Genomic DNA, 8,207 nt, shown 5'->3' with positions numbered 1-8,207 from the left:
AGCTTTTTTTAATAAAAAAAAAAAAAAAAAAAAAGCTATTATGATATACTTGAAATGGATAAAATAAGGGATTATGATGAAGTTAAAAAAATAACATAACTTATTCATAAATAAATTTTCTTTTAAACCATCATAAAGTTTGTTTTTTTGGTTGAATATAAAAAATTTAAATATTTGACTTTTTCTATTCCATTAAAAGTAACTTAATTATATTATTAGTTGATTTAAATAGATTGTTTATAGTTGAATATAAAATATCAAATATTTTTATTTTTTTTATTCAATAAAAAAAAACAAATATCACCGATTTTGTTATAGGACAGAAATATTATAAGATTTCATATCTCATTTGAGAATATATATAATATTTTTAAATATTAAATTCAATGAAAAATGATATTTTAAGGTAACATATCTCATTAGGCATGGTGTTTTAAAATAACATATTCAATAAGATATGTTGTTATCTAAGATAACTTATTTAAGGTGAGTTAACGGGTGTTTAGTAAACCAATTTAAGAACTTAAATATGTTTAGTAAAATAACTTTTAAGTAATAAGTAAAAACAATTAATTTATTATCAAATTTTTATTTTTATTTTATTTTTTATCCTCATTTATCTTAATTACCCTGTGATCTTTTTGTTATTTAACAACCTCCATTATTGCTCAACATTATTTGCTCTAATTATAATTTATAAGAATAAATATGTCAATACGATAATTTAGAATAAACTTTAAGTTAATTTCATCAAACAAATTTAATACTTAAAATAAAAATTAAGTAATAAATTTTAAATTAAATAATCTAACTTAAAATCAACCTAAATCATTAAGTTTAACCAAGTATTTCTTATTATTTCACTAATCTTATCATATTTTTTATCAGACCAATCAAACAGAAAAAAATGAGAATAAATAATTTTTGGCTAAGTCTTTTTTTTTAAACCTAAATTCCATTTAATAATCTAGATTTGACTAAACACTTTTATGCTTACCAAATTAATTTTTTTAGAATTTTCTTACTATAAAAATTTAATATACTTTTTATTGCTTATTCGTTAAGAAAGTAAAAAAAGAATTCTATATTTAAAAAAACAAAAAACCAAAAAAAAACAATTATTATTATTTATTAACTTCTGTTAGTCAACGGAAAACTAAATAAAAAAGGGAAATTTTTTCAATTTAGCCGGAAGGAAAGTGTTAATTGATATTATTTCTAAATAAATAAAGTCTTGCCTTAATTATTTGTGAACAAATAGAACCGCAGTTAGAAGTCAGAAGCGGAAACCGTTAGTGGTTAACGTGGTTAACGTGGTTGACGCGTATCGTACGCGTTTTCTGACTACGTTTTCCCAATGCAAATACAATACGAACACAAAAAGTAACCGCCTTGTCACAACCCAACACCACTTCCCACCTCCCCTATAAAAATTCTTCCTTTTTTTTTTTAATATATATAAGAATACTCCTTTCTCATAAACAAAACCCAACCATCTTTTCCTTCGTCGATTATTAGCGGAGGAAGGAGTAGATCTCTGTTACTCAGCCGCGAAGTATGAGTTATTACAACCAGCAGCAGCCTCCGGTCGGCGTTCCGCCTCAGCAAGGTAGGTCGGATTTCGGTGTTTTTGTGGTTTGTCGGTTTGGATCTGGGTGGTTCTGGTTTGACTTTGGGGTTTTTGGTTTTTTAGGTTATCCGCCGGAAGGGTACCCTAAGGACGCTTATCCACCGGCCGGGTATCCTCCACAGGGGTACCCTCAGCAAGGGTACCCTCCGCAGTACGCTCCTCAGTACGGTCAGCCTCAGCCTCAGCCTCAACAGCAGCAGCAGAGTCATAGCTCTGGTTTGCTTGAAGGATGGTGAGAGCTCTGTTTCATCTCTTTCTCTGTTTTTTTTTGTTTTTATTTTTGGATGTTGTAATCGGCCCCGATGGCTCAGATCTGGGCGATCCGAGTCGAGAACGAGTCAACGCGCTCGTCGGTGATTCTCATAGGGACCATCGTCTCTCCGCCTATCACGATCTGGTCGTCGGTGATTCCCAAAATACCCTCCGGAAGAGGGATATGCTCGTAATTTGATATATTTCAAAATGTTGTTTCCCAAAATGCTATCTATTTTTTTGGGCAAAATTTAAAGATTTGAGTGTTTTTTTAGAATCTGTTTGTTTTTATTTTAATTTGGTTAAATTTGGATAATTGGCAGTTTGGCTGCTCTCTGCTGCTGCTGTCTTCTAGACGCTTGCTTCTGATGAGAACCTGAAAAAGGGCGATTCAATTGAAGATTGATTTACGGCAACTGTGCAAGAAATTTGAATTCTATATTCAGTTCATCTAGAATGGTCTCTTTTGTTTCTGGGTTTCTCTCCTTTTCTGAATAATTAAAAACATTTGCGTGAAAATTCCTGTCTTTTTTTTTTTCTTTTCATTTTGGTTCTTAGGTATGTAAATTTGTGGGAGATTCTGATTTTCTTCATGGAAATTGAAATACGTCTTTGGATTTTGATCTAAATTCTATGGCTTTTATATTTTTGTTGTTGATGGGGTTGCCTACCAGATCTTGTGGTTTGATTATTTTCCATGAATTATTATTTGTGATAAAGGCAGAAGATAGGTTGGATTGATTGCACCTCCATGGGACTTTTCCCACTTTGGAAGAAAGCTCCAAAAGAATAAACCAATGAATGGTTCTTCGTCCGGAACGGAATCTCCACCGGTGAAAAGAGTCGGAGAATGTCTCTTTTGGAAGAAAAGGGTAAAACGGGTTGTTTTCAGATTTTCTTTCCTGTGATGGTTCGATAAATTTTGAACTAGGTTGTGACTACAGCCCCAAAATATCATATTCTGCTGGAACATGCTGTGCTGTAATGAGCAGGCCTGGTTGGTGAAGGTGTTTGAATGGTTGTTTGGATAAGAAGAAAGGAAAACGAAGGAAAATGTGGAGTTGTGGTGTCTCATTCTTTGGTTGTTGTGACGTTTATTTCTCATTGCAACTGGGAACAACTGTGATGAAGTTGACCCGTTCTTCTTTTCCCAATAATGATTCGAGTATACAACTTCATCTCTGATTCCTTTTACTTTTCATGAAAAATCATATCCTCATCTCCAGTCCTCACCAACCCCTCATCAATCCACCACAAATCAATTTTCCTTCCTGGCTCTTTGTACTAACGTGGATTTGATCCAGTTGGTTCCATTTTTTTTTTTGGGTCAAAATTGGAAGTTTGGAAATTCCTTGGAAACTAGAAACTGTTTTCAATAACAGTTTTCTTATTTTTTGGTTGAGATTTTCTCTTTTTTTTTTTGGTTGACATTGGAGGTTTGGAAGTCCCTTGGAACTAAGGCCTGTTTGGAAACTGTTTTCAATAACAGAACAATTTAAAAATTCGCTTGACAAATGAAAATTATTTGGAAAAAATGAGTTTTCACTAAGAATCTTTTAAAAATAATTCAAATTTTATGTGCTAAGAGGTCTATATCATTAAAAGGTGTAGTATCAAAGATAATATATATATATATATATATATATATATAATGTTAATTATTTTTAAATAATTATTGAAATTTGTATTTTATACATTTGAGTTTTTATTTTATGATTTTTTTTTTCAGAGGTATGGAAACAAACTTTTCCCAAGTTATATTTTATTTTTTGTTCTTAAAAATAAAAATAAAAATATGGTTTTTGAGATAACATATTTTAATTATTTTTTTGTTGTTTTTCTATTATTTTAAAATATAATTATATAAATATGTGAAATGATTAAAAATAAAGTTTAGATATAAAAATTATTTTTAAAAATATTAAAACCATGTTAAAAACATTTTAGGTTACAAATAAATTTTTGTTTCATAAAACATTAAACAATTTTTAAAAATTATTCTCAAAAATTATTTTTGAAAACCACTTTTTAAAATAGTTAGCAAATAGGGTCCAAGCTCGTCTTTTTGGAAATTTTTTTTTTTTATATTTGGTACAAATTAACAATAAAATATCTTTGAAAATAAAAAAATAGAAAAAAAAAACAAAAAACAGTTTTTTTTTCTAAATAATGATAATAAAAAATATGTTATTTTCAAATAATATTTTTTAATTGTTTTCACATGTTTTTTTAAGAGTTGTTTAAAAAAGTAATCATATAAATATACAAAATAATTAAAAATAAAACATTTTTGTAAACATAGAAAATAGGTTATTTTAAAAATATAATTTAAAACATAAAAAACAGATTAAGAATACCTTAAGTTATTAAATAGATTTTTATTCTATAAAATATTAAACAATAATTTTACAAACCGTCCACAACAACTATTTTTTTTGAGGTTATTTGATTAAAATGGTCATTAAAAATCCAATTTTGGAATTCTAATCCTTAATTTTATTTTATTTTTACCATATTTTGATAAAAATGTCTTTATTTTTTTATTGTAAATATAACCTTTTTTTTAAAAAAAAAACATATATATAAATACTTGAAATAGTTAATGTTATTTATATAAAAAAAATGGGTTATTCTTCAAGCAAAATTATGAAGAAAAAAAAATCCACAAATATAAAAAAATTATTTAATTCCTTCTTACCAATTAGGTTTATTTTTTTTAGCAATTTTTGAAAACACTTATCCAGAAGAGTCTCCTTAGGAATTTTTGGACCTTTTTATATGACATGTTTAAAGTGGGTGGACCACACCTCACCTCCAATATCTAGGGGCCGCTAATTTAAGATATAACACCTACCATGTTGATGTATACTATTGGTTCTTATGTTTTTCTTCAATGTGTTATTTATTTTTTTGTTGTCAGTATCATGTGAATTCAAATCAATCGGACCCACCCTTCAAATTATCTTCAATTTGTTCACGTGGAGGGAGGAGCTGTCTACCATTGACCCGAGGAGCTGTCTACCATTGACCCCCACTCCATTTTAGATGGTAGATGCTTCTAGATGATAATGAGGCCTGGAAACAAGGAGGGACAAAAAGAAATTGGGGTTGGAGTATAATTAATTAATTAATTTTTTCTTGTTCAAAGAAATAATCTATTTTTAACTTTAAATTTTTGAAAACGGTTTTTTTACTTTGTAAAAACTATTTGGGGGAACTTGTCCACAAGACTCAAAGAAGGTTTTGGATGAGTCTCAATTATTGGTAGTATTGGAGTTGGGTTTGGGTGTCCAAGTGGACAGACTCGACCCAACCCAAATAAATAAGAAAATGGGGAAGCAGTTTTTGAGAATTTTAAAACTACCCAAAAATTGTTACTATTAAAAAAAAGTTTTTTTTTTTTTAATTTATCTCTCTTACTCTGAGTGAAAACTCTCTCTATAAGAATTCACTCCCTAAAAAATCAGAGAGAGATATTTTGGCTTCTCTCTCCCTGAAAACTAAAAAGAGAATAAATATATTTTCTTTTCTCTTCGGGAAATAAAAAGAGTAAGAATATAATTTTTTCTATAGAAACAAAAGGTCCTCTCTTGAAATTATTCTTAATTTTCTCCGTGAAATAAAGATTAAGGCTCTTGTACTACGAGAAACAAATTATTCTCGTATTTATAATTTCATTCATAACTTAAGACGAGGAGATTTGGTTAATGAAACAGCCAATCTAGATTTTGGGCATTTTAAAATATAATAAAAAATCTTATTATTTATCAGGTAGAACCAGCAAATGGTTTGATGATGACAACATGTAACTCTTTATTTCAAGGGGGACAAAATTGAACGAAAAGCTTTTATAGTTTAGTGATAACAAAGAAAATTCCCCTTTTATGTCCCGGGGATCCGTCTTGGTCAAGATGGACATAAAAACAAAATAAAAAGAAAAAAGAAAAAAGAAAAAGTTATTTAAACATTATTTTTTATTTTTTGTTTCATTTTTTTTTTCTGTTTTTGAAACACATGAATCTATGGGTTGTCCTGTTTAATTTATGAAGGTAGTTGCGTGTAGGTGGATTCACTGGTAAGCAATTATAATTAGAATATATTGAATTTATACCAAAACATTAACAGACATCCTTTTCCATTTTCAGATGAAGTTTATGAAGTGGAGATGATTGATTTCCACACTAAGTAAAGAAGAACCTTGTTGGACAGACCTGACGAGTTGGGTCGGATTGGCTTCTAAATCAGTGTACATAATTTTATTAATTAATTTTACTTCTTTTGAGATTTAGGTTAAATATATTTTAGTATTATTAATTTAAAATTTCATCAAATATATTCCATGTTCTTCTCATTTGTTGTTTTTATCGTCTTCTTTTATTCAAAATAAGGAAGATGTTTAATAAAATATTAAACTCATGATTGTTACGATTTTATTTAATAGTATTGGAAGTATTTTTAGAAGGATTAACTGTCAAATATTTTTTTTAGAAAACACTGTAAGTAATTTTTCAACATATTTTTAAAAGTATTTCCTAAATTTTGTCAAATATTTTTTTTTTTTTCAAAAACACCTTTTAGGTTAAGAATGCTTTCTAAAGTCACTACCAAACAAGATCTAAATATTATCATGATTTTACTGTTTTTCCAATACACATAAATATATTTTTTTATTTTAGGTAAATAAATTATAAATGAAGTAAGATATAATTAATAATTTAAATTCTTTAATGATTTAAAAAAATTTAAGAATAATTTTGAATTCAAAATACCAATATAATTAATTGTAAATTAAATCAAAATATTATAAAATATTATGTTAACATTTGATACGAAATATGTACATACATTTATATATTAAAAAAGTTAAATTTTATTTATTATGCATTTTATTTTTTATTTTTAACTAAATTTTTTTAACAAAATGTTAATATACTTATATTTCTAATATATACTAAAATAGTATCTTTTTATAACAAAAAAAAATAATTTATGATTTTATTATAATATCATTATTCATGTTTTACTATAAAAAAAAAACTATTTATTTTTCAATTTATTTATAATTACAAAATTATTTTCATTTTTAATAAGACTTGATTTAAGATTAATTCATATTATATAAATTGAAAGCTAAAACCAAAATAATAATAATAATAATAGAAACAACTTATACAAACAAGTTTTTTGTTTTTTATTTTTTAAGACAACTTGCTAAATACCTTTTATTTTTATAAATATTATAAAATTGTTTATTTATTTATTTATGGTTATTTGACTTAAAAGCAATTTTTAAAAACAAGTTTTAGAAAACATGATTAAAGTTCTAAATTTTCTTTTCTTTGAAATCTAATTGTTTATGAAAAAATTTAGGAGAAAAAAAAATTAAAGTATTATAAAATGTATCATACCAAATGAGAGTATGAGTCCAGTGCGTGAGAATAAATTTTTTTTGAAAGACTATTATTGGAAAATAAATGTAATTATAATTTGAGACATTTTCTATAAAGTTTAAATTTTAATATTTGTTTCTCAATGGTAAATTACTTTTACTATTTTTTTTGGAAAAAATATAGATTCTCATTTACTATTTTCTTCATATAAATTTTCTATCTTAGTAATTTCTTTGTAATCTATTTACAAAGTCAATGCAATAAAAAAATATATATAAGAAAAGAAAAAGACAAAAAAAAATCACAATTTTTTTTTTTTTGGAAATTTGATCGGTCCATAAAAAAACTCCAAGGCAAAAGATTAATTAAGTTATTACAAAAATGTATTTTCTATTTTTCATTTTTTTACTTTTTTATTTATTTTTTTTTATGTTTTTACACATTTTCATATAGTTTTGTTTTGTTGGCCACCAGTAGAGAATATGTATAAGGAAAGAATAAGAAACTGTTCTTATAATCATTGGCCTCAATTTTCTAAAAAAAAAAAAAATCCCTTACATGTTAAATTTTTTTAGGAAAATAAAAACCAAAACGAAAATTTTGCCCCCTCTAAAAAAATATAATTTAATTTAAAAAATAATGGAAACGAAATATTATTACCAAAAAAATAATATTTACTATTAATTACCAATAAAATATTAAAATTGAACTAAAAGTAAAAAATAAATAAAATCTCATTTAATATCAGTATTTCTTTTTTCTTGTTTATTCAATCTTTTTTCCTTTTTATACTTATTTTTTATGATCCTGCTTATTGGACTTAACTAAATCATAAAAATAATAATAATAATAATAAAATAGTAATGATTAATTATCAACTATCTTATATTTAGTTATTCAAAAAAAGAAAAAAAAAATTAGGTTATAAAACAATA

The 8,207-nt window shown here is 25.8% G+C and overlaps 1 long non-coding RNA gene across 1 annotated transcript; it reads left to right on the top strand.

Annotated features, from left to right (window-relative positions):
* The first annotated feature begins 1,370 nt into the window (after nucleotides 1-1,370).
* LOC100256616 (cysteine-rich and transmembrane domain-containing protein WIH2) lies at nucleotides 1,371-2,511 on the top strand. The gene is made up of 3 exons (XR_785456.3): nucleotides 1,371-1,609; nucleotides 1,694-1,862; nucleotides 2,206-2,511. It is a non-coding gene; the product is annotated as a cysteine-rich and transmembrane domain-containing protein WIH2 (long non-coding RNA).
* Nucleotides 2,512-8,207: the final 5,696 nt, after the last annotated feature.

This window comes from Vitis vinifera, chromosome 3, assembly GCF_030704535.1.
Source record: "Vitis vinifera cultivar Pinot Noir 40024 chromosome 3, ASM3070453v1".
Lineage (NCBI taxonomy): Eukaryota > Viridiplantae > Streptophyta > Magnoliopsida > Vitales > Vitaceae > Vitis > Vitis vinifera.
The sequence above is the reverse complement of the archived record's forward strand: the minus strand, read 5'-3'. Positions and strand labels throughout refer to the sequence as shown.